This window comes from Mauremys reevesii, linkage group 27, assembly GCF_016161935.1.
Source record: "Mauremys reevesii isolate NIE-2019 linkage group 27, ASM1616193v1, whole genome shotgun sequence".
Classification (NCBI taxonomy): Eukaryota; Metazoa; Chordata; order Testudines; family Geoemydidae; genus Mauremys; species Mauremys reevesii.
Window position 1 is genome coordinate 2,042,388 of NC_052649.1, and position 15,778 is coordinate 2,058,165.

The 15,778-nt window shown below is 44.5% G+C and overlaps 1 protein-coding gene across 15 annotated transcripts in view; it reads right to left on the reverse strand.

Annotated features, from left to right (window-relative positions):
* Positions 1 to 15,778, reverse strand: part of MAPT (microtubule associated protein tau) — a 90,575-nt gene that overhangs the window by 65,752 nt on the left and 9,045 nt on the right. Inside the window, exon 2 of one of the 15 annotated variants that reach the window (XM_039516302.1) lies at positions 13,258 to 13,359. The exons of the other annotated variants lie outside the window; for them this stretch is intronic. The gene's annotated coding sequence lies outside the window, so the exon portion shown is untranslated. The remainder of the gene's footprint in view (positions 1 to 13,257; positions 13,360 to 15,778) is intronic. 15 annotated transcript variants of the gene reach the window in all.

Consider the following 15,778-nt stretch of genomic DNA (forward strand, 5'->3'; position numbering starts at 1 on the left):
AAAGGAGTCCCATCAGGTCTCATCTGGTCTGAGGATATTTGCAATCTAGCAAGACCAGAGGTTTTCTTGTTTGTGGTTATTGCCATTTCCCTATTAACCTACGTTCAGGAACGAGCTGCGAGTGCTCATTTCACGCCTGAGGGGGTAACACGACGTAAAACCCACCACACCAGGAGAACTGGATTTGCGCTGTCTCTACAACTATTCTTGAGCGCTAGCTTGAGCCCGGCCAGCCCAAGTCTGTCAAGCCGGGCTTGGAGGCTCAGTCCAAAATGCCATGTAGACACATGGGACTTGGTCCTCTGAGACTTGGCCAAGCACAACCTGGCTCTCCAATGCCGGTCCCTGTTGTTGGTAGCCAGACAAAAATCAGCCATGCACCTTTTTCCTGAAGGGCAGGCCAGCATGCGACTGGCTGAAAAATGCCTCCAAACACGTTGTTGAGAGACATCATGAGATGCCAACAAGCCAACCCGTGGATGACCCCAAGCAAGCAAATGTTAAAACACAGGAGCTAGCTGACAAGGGAGAGAGTTTGCGGCGGGTTTAAGCCGCAGCCCAAATGCCCCAGTTCTCATGAGTGTAACTTCGATAATGAGCAGGAGTAAACTAAAGCCCAGAGCACTGAATATGCAACTTGTGACTTTTTGGTGGGCATTACCCCTTGAAAGCAGCCCTGCTATCAGTCTTTATGCTTACACTACAGGGAGCTGTCTTCACTTGACGCTACTGTTGTGCAGCATTGCTGTGTGCTATTGGCCACATCGGACACCAGAGATGGCTGCATTTGTGACAGGCAAAAGCTACGCCATGTAAAATCTGTAAAGAGTTTTGAGACACATTTTGGGGCAAAGGGGAGAATTTTCTCTTTCTTCGAAGTCTTCTATACCAGCAGTTCTCAACCAGGGATCCAGAACCGCCTAGGGGGCCTCGAGCAGGTTTCAGGGGGTCCACCAAGCATGACTCACTGGGGCCCACGGCAGAAAGCCAAAGCCCCACTGCATGGGGATGATGCCTGGGGCCCTGAGCCCTGTCACCCGGGGCTGAAGCTGAAGCCTGAGCAACGTAGCTTTGCACGGCCCCCCGGCAATTGCCCTGCTTGCTACCCCTTAATACCAGCCCTGCCTTTTATATGCATAAAATCACTTATTGTGGCACAGGTGGCCAGTGGAGTTTTTATAGGGGGGGGAAGGGGAGGCACTCAGAAAGAAAAAGGCTGAGAACCTCTGTTCTATACCAGCCCAGATGCAGGCAGCTCCACCTGCTGGAGATGAAATGAAGACTGAGATAGGTCAACCTTTATATGAGGATATGACATCCAAAGTCCTAGTGTTGATCTCCATCTGCTGGTTGGGAGGAGCTATAGCCCACACATCTGGAACGCTACAGAACGAGCTACTGAAATGCAAGGTGACCAGAGAGCAAATGTGAAAAATTGGGACGGGGGTGGGGGGGTAATAGGAGCCTATATAAGAAAAAGACCCAAAAATTGGGACTGTTCCTATGAAATCGGGACATCTGGTCACCCTAGGTGCTTGATAGGGTGGGTCAGGAATGTTTCGATTAAACATTATTTTGATGGAAAATGCTGATTCATCAAAACCCCAAGAGGTCTGGCAGGCATGAATCAGTTTCAACTGAACTTTAATCAAGAAGGTTTCTCGGGTCCAGAATAGAATTCCTGCTCAAAATCAGAGAGCGCCCCAGAACAGACAATAGCCTGGGATTAGCGCACTCATCTGGGAGTCCAGCTTCCACTCTCTGTTCTGAAGCAGGCACAGTAGTGACCAGAACCTGGGGCTCCCACATCCCACGAGTGCCCTAACCACAAGGCTACTGGCGATGGATTGGGCTCCTCCAGCCTCATCTTTTTGAAAGGGTTCAGTTTTGTCCTGATGCGCAAAGGGGAAAAAAATGCAATTCTCAACAATTTTCCATAGGATGGGAAAACTGTTTCCCACCTAGTGCAGTGGCCCCTAACTGTGGGGCATGCCCCACTAGCAGGGTGTGGCAGAACATCTGGGGGGGGGAGACACCAGTCCCCATGGGGGGCAGGGAGGAAGCACCACCCAGCCCTGCTCTGCTCCGGCCCCGCCTCCCGCCACAGCTGTAGCCTCGGCTCTGCTCCGGCCTGGCAGGGCATGGACACATTTCATTACCGGTAAAGATGAAAAGTTTGGGCCCCATTGTTCTAGTGCTTGCTTATTATTTACTTTGATTTTAACTATCTTTCATTTCACTTTGCTGACAAACTATCCGTGTGTTTTATGAAGCAGGCAGTGTAACTGAATAGTCTACGTAAAATTTCTTTAATACAGCTGCAATAATGTTTGAAGATATTAAATATTAAAGATTCCCTAGCCCGACAGCCACAATGTAAGAAAAAACTGCAATTATGCATGTTTTCAGATTCCATCTGGAGTGGAAAGTGCAAAGTGGGCAGGGGGGTGTTAAAGTTTAACCATGTGAGTGAATTCTTGGAGCAAGGATTATAGCATTTCAGCTACCTTCACAGGGTTGGTTTTTATATATAACCACAATACTTTAAGCTGTTTGAACACGGCTAGGAATCCGCCCAATATATCTGCTTAGACTACTGTCATACCATCCTGGCACCAAATTCTAACGGCCAGTCGCACAGACCTGAAGAGATACAGCCCAAGGCATGAAAACTACTCGACCACTCACCCAGAGCAAACGGGAATCTGAATCTCAGTCTTTAGCACGTATGGTTTCAAAGACAACCTCTCAAGTCTAACCAAGGCAGCAGTGGTTTCATAAATCTATAGAAACAGCCCTGCTGCCACCGCTGTTGTGGGTGAGGAAGCAAATACGAGTAAGTGGCTGGATAGTGCTGTTAATAGTGGGGGCTGCATTCCGCCTCCCCTCCCCTAAAAAAACCCCTATTTAGCAGGGAGCGCAGAGGCAACTACCTCAAAGAGTATTAGAGGGACCACTGAACTGATCGGCTATAGCCCACAGTAGGATGTTTTGAGTGTGTATCAAGGAGGGGGTAGGCAGGAATTCTGGGATTCTATACATTCTCCCCCCCACACCCATATACTGAGTACTATGGGGGTCAGTTCTGCCAAAGGCAACTCCTGCAAGTGACTGGATGCTCAAGGTGCAGAATTGGGTGGCCTGGGTATCACTGATCACACGGCTACCGTGCAAGTCTCCTCAGAGGAAGCGCGTCACTTTTCCAACCAGAATGCTGCTAGTGCACCGAAGGAACAGGCCTCGAAAAGTAGAGGAGCAATAGTAAGGCTCTTAGGGAACTTCTGACCTTGGCACAGACATTTAGAAGCTTTCTTGCCTTACGCTACAATATAAACCAGGCCTTGGACTTACAAAAATATCATATGCTCAGATTGACCTTGAGGACTCTGCATGTGTCAAGTGTATGCTAAAGTGCCTCCTTGGAGCATGATGGCTTAGGGAAGAAAGATGGAAGGTCTATTTCTCAAGAGCTGTGACATATGGTATTAACTTTTGGGATGAACCTCGGACCAGGTTCGAGTCAGAATTGAATGTACAATATTGAGGCACCCACTCAATAGACTTTCTGACTCCAAAGCCCATCTGGCAGACAGAAACACCAGAAAAGTCCCTAGTAAGTACCAAGACACCTCTCCCATCAGACACCTGATTTAGCACTGGCTGCTCGTGCAGTAATATCCCTAATGGTAAATAAATGATAAAGGGAAGTGCTACCAAAGGTTGGAAATGTGGCTGTATTTTCATTCTAAGGGCTTGTCTACACTTTACAGTGCTGCAGAGGTGGAGCTGCACTACTGCAGTGCTTAGTGAAGACACTACCTATGCCAACGAGAGAGCTTCTCCCATCAGTGCAGGTACTCCACCTCCCCGAGAGGCGGTACCTACCATAGACCAAGCCTACGTTTCTAACTGGCCCACCACTCAGAGGTTGCAATTGACTTCCTCTTGGCATCTATTCAGAGGACAGACGATTGAGTCTGCAGGCTGCCTTAATGGAAAGAAACCAAAACAGCAAATGGCTGCACATATTTTTTTAGTAGGCAGGCTCAGCTGGCTCTCCTAAGAGAAAGAGCAGCACTTACAGCTAAGCTTTTAGTGAAAGTCCAACATTTCTATCCAGCATAAGCCCAGCCCCCATGGAGAAGCGAATGACAGACTCAAAATTAAGACGTACACTTTAATCAAATGCAGTAATGGGGCAGTGGGAGAACCAGAACAATTGATAACAGATATTTTATACTCAGAATAGCCTGGGAAGAAATACAATTAGTAACACCCCAAGCCTTGTGTGCTCTAATGGAACATTATCCCTACATCCACCACTCACTTCACAAAGACTTAATTTGGATAAGATGCTATCTGCTTCTTTTCTGCGGCATTTAATTGTCCAGTATGGGTTTGAGATTTGAGTGAACTAAAACCATACTATGCATCCTGGATATCCTAGCTTATATCTATATTCTAAATGGGGGCAAACAACAGTAGGTCGTTCTCAATGTTTTATAACACACACTCACTCATGCTACAATTTTATTGCATAGACAAATGTTCTGAAGCATCTTGGGTGATTAACAGTTCAATATTTATCAATATGAATAGAAAAAACACAGGAGGTAGAAGGTAAAAAACCCAAGGTTTTCAACTGATGCTTAATTACATGGCGTGTCAATGAGTTGGAGAAATGCAGGCTACAGATGCTGTGGAGAAGCCATGAGACCAGCAGTGGGACTGGGTGGAGGGGTTGAGAAGAGGGGTCAGTGCTAGTCAAGAGGTGGGAGCTGAGGTAGGATAACAGCAGCAAAGTCACTGAGCTAGCTGACATGTTAGAACTGGATACTTCAATGATTCAGCCATGAATCCTGCTACTTGGAGACAACTCTGGCCATGCACATTTTGAGACTCCCACCTTAAGATGTCTGAAGTCACATGTGCTGTTCAAATTGGACAATGGGATCACACTTCAGGGTATGCATGCATAACTAATCATTTAGTTCAATGAAGATCAGAAACTGTATTTGCTCCTTTATTTTTTTTTGTAACAAGAGGACCCAATCCAAACCAGACCAAGGCACCGGACAAGAAGGTCTTCAAGTAACTAAGGACAAAGGGCAGAGCCAATAAGAATTTTATATTTACAAGATGTCCATACTGATGTAAGATTAAGCATACCGTATCTTCGCAGATGGTCCTTCCTTTGAGTTTCGGCTATTTAGATGATCAGACAATTAAAGAGAGTATCCTTGGCTTCCATGGTGTCTATTTTATAGATCCTGACTAGCAGAATTACTATGAATCAGGACCACAGAGTAATTCATGTGGAATAATAAAACTGCCATTCCTAAATAAAGGAACCGCTGCTTTACTCTTTGATTGCAGGACCCACGATCCCAGGTGCTGGTTACCCTCACCCTTCCCTGCAATCAGTGCAAAATGAGAGCACAGCACCTTACAGGATCAGACCCTTAAGAGTTAGATTAAAAGCTCTGATTACCTGAAGTTTGACAAGACAGACACCAGGAGTAATTCAGGTTAAGGCAACATGCCCCAAATACACAGGAAATAGTTATTTAACTACAATTGATAAATATAATAGGGGCTTCGGAGACCCATTGTGCATGTGTGTGGGACGGTCATAAATGTCTTAGGAGAAAGAAGCATGCAGTAAACACACCCATGGTAATCAACAACTTTAAAAAGTCCTAAAGCTTTTTATGATTTTTTTTTGTACACACTAATTTCTACTTGGCAACCTGCTGGTTCCTTAAGGCAAGTTTCACTGTATACTGTCCCCTCAGCCATAAAACTTCACCTTTGTTAAGAGGGTGTTAAGGTTGTAATTACAGATAGCAAAGGGAAGACATCTTAAAATAATGCCATTTTTAAAAATGAAACACCAGAAAACAGGCAATTCACAGTTAAGTGTCCCCAAACACTGGACAATCTAGAAATGCGGTCAGTTCAATAACCTCAACTCTCCCTCTTAGCCCCACCTCCCAGGGCACCTGACGCGTGTGAAGTCTAGCTGACATGTTAAATACTGGATACTTCAATGATTCAGCCATGAATCCTGCTACTTGGAGACAACTCTGGCCATGCACATTTTGAGACTCCCACCTTAAGATGTCTGAAGTCACATGTGCTGTTCAAATTGAAGGTATCAGGGGGCTTCTTAATTTTGAAAAGAAACTTGGCAAGTGAGGTCTTAGACCAAACTGATTTTTTCTACTACTATTTTTTTTAAACTAAAAACTGGCCATTTTAATGTTTTTTGACCTTACAAAAAACCACCACCCTGACAGTGGGTTTTGTATTTAAAATAAATAAATAAATTTATAAATAAAAGGCTTTCAGCTAAAATTTTTTGCATGCAATTTATTCAGCACGTGGACTAGCTGCAGTTGGTACAATGAAAATTATATCCCCCAGAGCTTCTGTCTCTTCTTTTGAATGCAAGTGTATACTAAAGCAATAGCCAATATGGTCAGAGTGAATTTAGAACTTCCCTGTGCTTGTATATTCAAGCCAGACCCTCAATATTACTTAGATGCACATATTTTAAATATGAGACAAGGTGGGCGAGAACATTTTTTATTTGATCAACTTCTGTTGGTGAAAGAGACAAGATTTTAAATTCCACAGAGTTCTTCTTCAGGTAGCTATTTAAAATAGCTATATATATTGCAATCAGGCTCTTTGAGGATTTTTAGCCCTGTAAGCACTAAATTCAGCTCTGCTGTCATGCATGCTGTATGTATGAAAGAGCAGCCCGCTTTAGAGCCTTACTTCCAGCTTTAAAATACTGTTTTCCCCACGTCTCAGGTTACGAAGGATCCATTCATGCTTTGTGTATAGGGTCACAGACTCTTCCCAGTATCAGTAAGCAATGACTGAAATAAATTGGTTCTTTGAGGCTTGAGAAAGGGCTCTATTAGGCATACCACAGCAGCACAGATGCAGACTGTTTAATTCCGAGTGTCAGAAAATGCTCGGACCACACCCATAGCCATGGAGTTGTTTCCTGAGACAAGAAACAAGGGGTAAATTTAGCGCTGGTGAAAGATGCCAGGTTCTATCCTCAGAACAGACATGGGATGAGCAGCAGTCCCCAGACTGTGCTCTGAGAGCATGATTTACACAGGCTATGGAAGGACCAATTCTACAGGATGAAGAGAGATAGTTCTTAGCGTCTCTGCTGAGACTGCCGATAACAGGATCTTTCAGAACCAACTGTGATAGCAGTTTTCGTGATGAAGACTCCTGTAAACTAGGAATGGAATGAGATTCAAACTCATTCCACACATCCCACTGAACAGCCAGCAGATAATATAGATACAGTTTCATCTAGGCAGGGTACACATATGGCTTTTACCTGCTAATGAGACTTTCCCAATACTAATCTATTTCAAACCACTATGTCACCACCATCAGGGAAGCACTTTTGTTCAGAACTGCAAGTGATCATGTCACTCCATCATCACGCAGGATTCTCTTGCTTAGCTGAGTGTGAAAAAAGTATACAAGGACACGCAGGGAAAAAGTGTGCAAGATCCCTATAATTTAATACACAATTTGAGATGCTTATTCTTGAAGTTACTTCTATATAATCTAAAATAGCTAAGGAGCAAAATAATTCACCAGGATATTCAGATAGTGGGTGAAATCATGTTTAAAAAAAACTGAGGACAAAAACTACAGTACTTGGTGCTAAATTCTGCCCTTGGATGCAATGAAATCAGTTGGAACTGTAAATGCACATCCAAGGGTGGAATTTGGCCAGGAGTGAATCCCAGCCCTGAGCTCACTTGCATCTGTGTGTCTGATGAGCTATCAAAAACCACCACAACCACACAAGGTGCTTTATAAGCTTTGAAGCAGATCAGCATGCGATTTACAGTTCTCTCATTATAAAACCACAAAACCTGCGTTTAAGATTCAGGGTCAGACTCTCAAATCCACAAAAGAAATTCACAGCAAGAGCACAAGAGTCTAGACCGGCACCAACACCCTTAACTCATCCTATCATGCCCATAATCCAGAATCTGAAAATACTTAGCACTGATACAGTGCTTTTCATCCACAGCTCTCAAAGTTTTAAAAGATAGGTCAACATTATTGAAGGAACAACCTCCACCTCATTTTTATTAATCTAATTTTTTAAAAAATTGTTTAAATTTAAATAATTCAAATAATATGCCCTCAAATATTTAAATAATTCCTTTTTAAAAGATTAAAAAAAGGATTTTCTGCTGCTCTATTGATGTATACAAGATCTTTTCAGCAAGGGGAAAAATTTATGAAGGGGGAGAAGTGAAACTGACTATTCACAGAGGGCTATCATGCACATAAATGAGGAGCTATAGCAATATTAGTTTCTCTCTGATCTGAGCTGTATTAATCTTTGCCTCCTTGTGACACTTACAATAACACAGACAGAAGTGTGATTTTTAAATTGAGGGTGCTCTTTTAACCGTAATGTCAGATACACGATCATGAGGGATCATGATACAGAAACCACAGCAGGAGCCTGTATCCTTTTAAACCCATCTCACGTTAAATTTCACCTGTCACCGTCTAACTTCCAAAACATGCACGTACAAAGAACACACTCACTTGGCAATATGCAACTCAGGCCAGGAACAGCCTGTTGTCCAGAAACCCAGGCCAAGCAAATTCACAGCCTAGACAAGCATAATGTTGCTACTCACCGCCTTGCAGGCGAGCTGCTGATCTGCACTCCAAAAATTCCTGGCTACATTTGTGCTTAACCCAGATTCCCTTATTCCGGTAGTTATAGACCCCTATGTAAAACACCTCGGTGCTAGGAATGTCGCACCATGCAGCCCCAAAACAGACTGAGTCCCTCCACAGAAGTTCCTACTGTCTACTGGACAAAATGGGGATGGGAGGAGAAGGGACATATTTTTACATATGAAAGTAAGACCCTTCTGCTTTAGGGTGACAAGTTCTCCTCTGTGCTCCCATCCCTGACGCACCTTCTCTCAGACTTTACCCAGCACCTCTCTCCCCACCCATCTCCTCCTGGGGAGGCAGCTACCCATGACCGTCGCAATTCAATCCCGCTCCTCTCTCCAGCTGCCCACTTCCCGGCAGCCACAGAGTATTCCAGAACCTTCCTGTCCCCAACATCTCGCCCTGCCTGTCAGAGGGTCGCCCAACGCAGCTTTCCTCACTCTCTGAATAGGAAAGAGGCAGAGACTCACTCCACATGTAACTGGTTGGCTGGAGGCCAAAAGTGAGAGCTGGCCTCCTGCTTGAGTGTAGAGAGAAGCTACAGTGACTAGAGAAGGCAATAGGTTTGCTGGCTTCGTCTAATTTGACTTCACCAGCTGCACTCCGTATTGCACTTCAGGAGCAGTGCGCCTGGCTAATTAGGTGTGCCCCACCGAAGACAGGACTGCCACACAGCGATATTTCAAAAGAAATCTGTAACAGAAAAGCCTCCACACTACCTCAGGCCAAATGAGTCAGTGACTCAACGCGGTCAGGACCTTTTAAATCCGGATTGACCAAAATCAGAAATACAGTTTTTTCTTCCATACAACTACTTCAGTGTTTAACAAACCCAACTCATTCTAGCTGACAGTCACATTCTTTTCAAATACAGAAGACCAAGATTCAATTCACCTTAAAAAGAGTTTCCCAGACTGACATAAAAGTATGTATGTAGTCACAGGCGCCAACTTTCCTTGGCACCAGCCGGTGCTCGCGCCTCTGGCTCCACCCCACCCAATGGCCCCGCCCCATTAGACCCCTCCCCAAATCCCCAGCCCCACCTCTTCCCCAAGCACACCACGTTCTTCCTTCTCCCCCTCCCTCCCACCGCTTGCAGCGCGAAACAGCTGTTTCATGGCACAAGCACTGGGAGGGAGAGGGAGAAGCAGGACTCGGCAGCATGGTCAGGGGAGGTGAGCTGGGGGAGGTTGGGGAGCTGCCGGTGGGTGCAGAGCACCCACCAATTTTTCCCTGTGGGTGCTCCAGCCCCGGAGCACCCACAGAGTCGGCGCCTATGTATGTAGTTGAACTACACTGCATGAAAAACCCAACAATTGACATTTAATACAACCTTCACCCCAACAGATCTCAGAGTAATTTACAAATAGATACTGTGTATGAACTACATTTTCCAAAGGGTCACTTTAGCTACTACTGACAGGCACAGGAAACAGCATCAGCTGTTTAACAGGACATAACACCGCACAACTATTTGGAACAGGAAGTGAAGAAGAATCCCAGTGAGAAATGAGGATGGGTGGAATTTTGTTTTGGAACAAAGCCAGGGCTCTTCTCTTAAAAGACCCCATTTGTCTTTTTGTAACTATTCCAAGTAGTCAGGACCTCTACTTTTAAATCTCATCCAAACGATATGGATCACACAGGACAGATATACACTTTACCCTTGTTAAAGGCAACTCAACTTTGGTGGGAGAAGGGATGCCATTTAAAAGGAACCTTGTCCGATAAAGTTTTTATATATATTTATTTCTCTACCTGGCGTGACAGCTGCCACCATCAAATTTTCAATCTGAAATAATTTAAAAAAGCCTAAATTTACTTTTCCCTATTTATGCTAGTGATTTGCTCTTTGCATTTCTCTCACATTGAATAATGAAAACTGAGACGTCAGTTTCCCTTCTGCGTATGGCCAGTTGCATTCTCATGAAGGAGTACAGCACAGTTGCCTTTGAGTTTCAAAACAGTAGGAAAATGTGCAATGATCGGAGAACAGCTAACATCACACAGATATTTAAGAAAGGGGCAAACAACGTGACCTGGGCAGTTACAGACCTGTTAGTCTGAGCTCAGTAGTATGCAAGGTTTTAGAGCAAATTGTGAAGGAAAAAAGGGTTAAAAGATTCAGAGAGGTAAAGGGGATGTAATCTAACACTGACTTACCAAAGGTAGATCATGTCAAACTAACCTGACTTTCTTCTTGGAGAAAATAACTGATTTTTTTAGATACGGGAAGTGCAGCAAATTGAATATATTCATACTTCGACAAATTGATCACAATACCATATGGGAAATTATTTGTTAAATTAGGGAAATGGGCATCAGTATCAGCATTGTAAGATGGATAAGGAATTAGCTAAAAGGGAGAAGGCAAGAGATTGTGCTGAAAGGTGAATCATCAGCCGGGAAAGAGGTTACTGGCAGAGTTCCTCAATGATTGGTCTTAGGATCAATCTTCTTATTTGATGTTTTTATTAATGACCATGGCACAAAAAGCAGGAGGGTGCTAATGAAATCTGCTGATGCCTCCCACGGTGTCATCGTCAGTACAGAGGAAGATCTGGATGACTTTGAAGACTGGAGTGACAGAAATGGAATGAAATTCAACAGTAGAGAGCGTAAGGTCAGACGCCTAGGATATGAAGAACTTCTGCTACAAGTTGGGGGCTCATCATCTGGAAGTAACAGAGAAGGGGAGAGACCAGGGCATGTGGGTTGATCACAGGATCACTATGAGCCACCAATGGGATGTGGCTGTGAAAAAGGTAAATGTGATCCCGGGATGTGTCAGGCAAGACATTTCCAGTGGAGATAGGGAAGTATTAATGCCACCGTACAAGGCATTGGTAAGACCTCACTTGGAACACTGTACGATTCTGATCACCAATGTTCAAGAAAGGTGAACTTAAACTGGCGCAGGTGCTGAGAAGAGCTATAGGATGATCAGGGGAATGGGGGGCCTGTCGTATGAGAGGAGAAGGGAAGAGCTTAGCTAGTTTAGTCTTGCAAAAGGGCAGCAAGAGGGGATGCGATCACTCTCATTAAGGAGGTAAATACCAGGAAGAGTGAAGAGCTATTGAAGCTAAAGGACAGCGGTGGCACAAGAACAAATGGATATAAATTGGCCATGAACAAACTCAGACTGGAAGTTAGAAGAAGGTTCTAACCATCAGAGGGGGGAGGTTCTGGAACAGGTTCCCAGTCAGAGCTGTGGGGGCAAACACCTTAATTCGTTTTGAGAGAGAGCTTGATGAATGTGTGAGCGCAACTGTATCACAAGGTTGCTTGTGATGGTGGGAGGTAGGGCTCACTTCTGGTTTATATCTTGTGTACCTAAAGCTCACGTGCCGAGGTTTCAGCCAGCCACTGGCAAGGGTCACAAAGGAATTTACACGCGCGCGCTCTGGGAGGGATTTTCTTTTTTAAAAATCTCTTCCTTCTGAAGCATTAGGGATGGCCACAACTGGACTGGAGATGGGACACTGGGCAGGGTGGGCCAAGGATCTGAGGTGGCACCAGGCATTTTCTTTCTCTCAGGTGCTTGGCTGGCTGGTTCTAGCTTACACGCTCAAGGTCTGGCTGATTGCCATATGTGACATCGGGAAGGAATTTTCCCCCAGGCGAGATTGGCAGTGACCTTGGAGTTTTTCCACCTTCCTTTGCAGCATTCACATGCAGGTCGTTTGCCAGGATTATCTGGGTATATCACACAATTATTTAGATAGATTATACATTATTAGGGTTGGAAGGGACCCAGCAGTGCTCACCAGACATGCCTGCTCGTCCAACCCCCTGCTCAAAGCAGGGCCAATCCCCAAATGGCCCCCTCAAGGATTGAACTCACAACCCTGGGTTTAGCAGGCCAATGCGCAAACCTCTCCCTGTCACTACAGGCACCTAGGGCACTGGTGCACCTTGGTCCCTCCTACTCTCTGCCTGTGGCACATTGTGATGGGATCCCTGGGCTGCAACCTGTGACTGTGGGACCACTGTGCCCCCTTAACTCACTAATCTGGGCCATCTCTCACAATGCCTTACTGGTGAAAGCAGCAAACCCCTCCAGGTGCTGATTCCACTCAGTACAACCGCATGTGGAGCCCACACCCAGCTAGATTGCATGAATGCTCCCAGAGCCACTCATGAATCATACAGAGGAAGGCAAAAGTTTATCCCCACAGCTCCCAGACTTGTACCTCAGGAATATACCGCCTGGCACTGCTCACAACCCTTTCTTGAGCAATGCAAGTTTATTAATAGGTTCACCACTTCATCAAAGGAAAGTGGACATACACTAGACTTTGTAACCAGAGCAGATTTACCAAGTGCTTCAGTCAAACTCCCTGCTAAGGACAAACATTCAAATAAGTTTATTGATTACAAAAGATGGATATTAAGTGATAGGCAAAAGTTAGGGTAGTTACCAAAAGAAAATAAAAGATAAGCACGCAGTCTAAATTCTCAACCTTATTAAACTAAGCAATATCTAGACTAAGCAATCTCTCTCACCCCACTGGATACTGCAGGTTGGGTACAATCTTTCATATGCAGACTCTCCCTGTTAGCCTGAAGACCAGGCTCTTCAGCTCCAGTGTTCTTGGGATCTTCAGCCTAGGTGGGGGAAGAGACAGAACCAAGCAAGGGGCCACTGTGTTCTGTTTTATACCCTCAATTCCATGTGCTTGGAGAACATAAATCCAGGCATGTCTGGTGAGCACTGCTGAGTCCCCAGGCAAGGCTGAGCAATTCCCCTGTGTGGCCTCATGCCGGTGAGTCATTGAATTGCAACTCACTGACTGGACAATGGCTAGTGATGGTTGTTTGACACCTGCCCAGGCATTGGTTACCTCCTTTGTTGTTGACTCTGGGGATCTAATATCTGGGTGATACCCCAACTCACAGCATATTTTAGGGACAACCATACAATACAATCTCATAACTTCATATGCACTAATGATATACATATGTAGATAGAACAATGGCTTTCAGCAGATCATAAACCTTTCCCAGGATACCTTAACATGGCATGCTTTAGATGAAATATAACAATTATATATAAATGATGAATATCGGGGTTACAGGACACTCCCCCAAGGTACAGACTGTCCTATACATACTAGCCTAGTCTCCTGTGGGTCTCATTTCCATTGTTGGGTTTACTGTATGGCTGCTGGGTGGGGTGTGGCCTGTGATATACAGGAGATCAGATTAGAAGGTCTGGTGGTCCCTTCCAGCCTTAAACTCGATGGCTTTTTTTTTTTTTAATTAAATGAAAAGACAAACATTTCTACTGATCATCTTTTGCAAGCTACTTTTAGCAAAAAAACCTTGCAACTGCGGGCATGGGAGGAGGGGGTCAGCCTTCATGGCCACTGAAGTTACCACTGAAGAGATCATTTAGAGCCAGCTACATTGGGGGTTCCTTTAGCTTGGCTGTAAGTCCCACAGCCATCTCATCGACTTATGCTTCCTCTGCATTCTTTAAATACTCTGCATCAGAAACTGGAAGCAAAACAACATCATGGATACTAGTCTTCATTATTAACCATCATGTCAGACAGTTTTGGGGAAAAGATCAGTGGACTGATTTCTGATGCGCATGCAGGTCTCGTTTTAGTGAGTGCACTGCAAAGAAAATACATTAAAGTTGTAAATGTAGTTTTAAATTTTTTTAAAATGTAAGGGACATCTTTGGGATTGGACAGGGGACACTGTCGAAACTGAGTCCCTCCCTCCCAACCAATCAGATTATTTTGGGGGTAGAACTGTGGCAGGGAGCAATCTTGGATGAGCAGAGAGAAAGAAAAGCTGCTCTCTGACTGGGAATTCAGCTGTGGAGCAGAGAAAGACACCTGGGAGGAATCTTACACTTTGAGGATGGGAAGGGACAGGGACGGAGTGGGGTTGGCAGACCAATAAGACAGGGCTTAGGAAAAGCATAGAGCAGTGCAAGGAAGTCTCTGGGGGACACAGTTAAGAGGCCAAAGGAAACCAGAGAGGACTACTGGTAGGACTCAGGAAAGCTTAATTAAGCCCAAGTGAGGAAGTTTCTACCCAGCCATGACAGCAGGCTCTGTTCTGAAGTCCTGATCTACAGGAGAGAGCTCAAATGACTGGGAGACCCAACCCAGGATCAAGCTGGCATGGAGGGAGAAAGAGAGAAGAGGTCAGTTAACAAGCTTAAAAGAAACGTTTTCATGGGTTTGGTTCGTTGTTTTGTTTTGTTTTATGTTTTAATGACAACAGGTTGCTGGGATTTAAAACATTCCCCTTGCAGGGTTTCAGCCTGAATGTTAGAATACCGCACAAAGTGAAATGAACTGTACAAGCTTAAATTGACCAGTGTGTTTCCATGGAGCTAATTGAAATGCAAATAGTTAAACAGAGAGGAGTAAATTAGAGAGTTTTAAAATTATTCCTGTGTTAATTTCAGGTTTCATTAGTAATGTGTGTAAGGAAGTTGTTTTGTGGGATTAGCCTTTTTAGGATTCCGAAGGACCTCAAGATCTTTGAATGAAAAAAAGTTATATACCTGCAGAGTTTTAACACATTCACTAACCCATGTTTCAACACAGTAGCTCTGTGTTGAAACATGGGCTAGTGAATGTATTAAAACAGGTGACCAAAAAAAAAAAAAAAAAAAAAATCGGTCAAAATACAGAGCCATGGGAACAGAGATGGCACTTAGATTTGTATTTTTATATTACAATAGCAATTAGCGGTCCCATCCAAGATCAGGACCCCACTGGGTACATACATAGACATACTGTAGCAACAGTTGACAGTGTCTGCCTCAACATTCATGGAAGTAAGCAGCACTTGTCCAAGGACTCCCTGCCTTTACAGTCCATTAGATAAAGACAATCCAGCACAGAAGTCATGCAAAACCCTCGACAACAGTTATCTAACAGAAAAAGCAGCGCCAGGGTTTTGTCACAGCTACGACTAACAGCTCTTCAAAAATCTCTCTGAGGGTGGGTAGCCCAGCCCGCTCAATGAACAAGTTTGCGAAACTAAACCTTCAAATAAA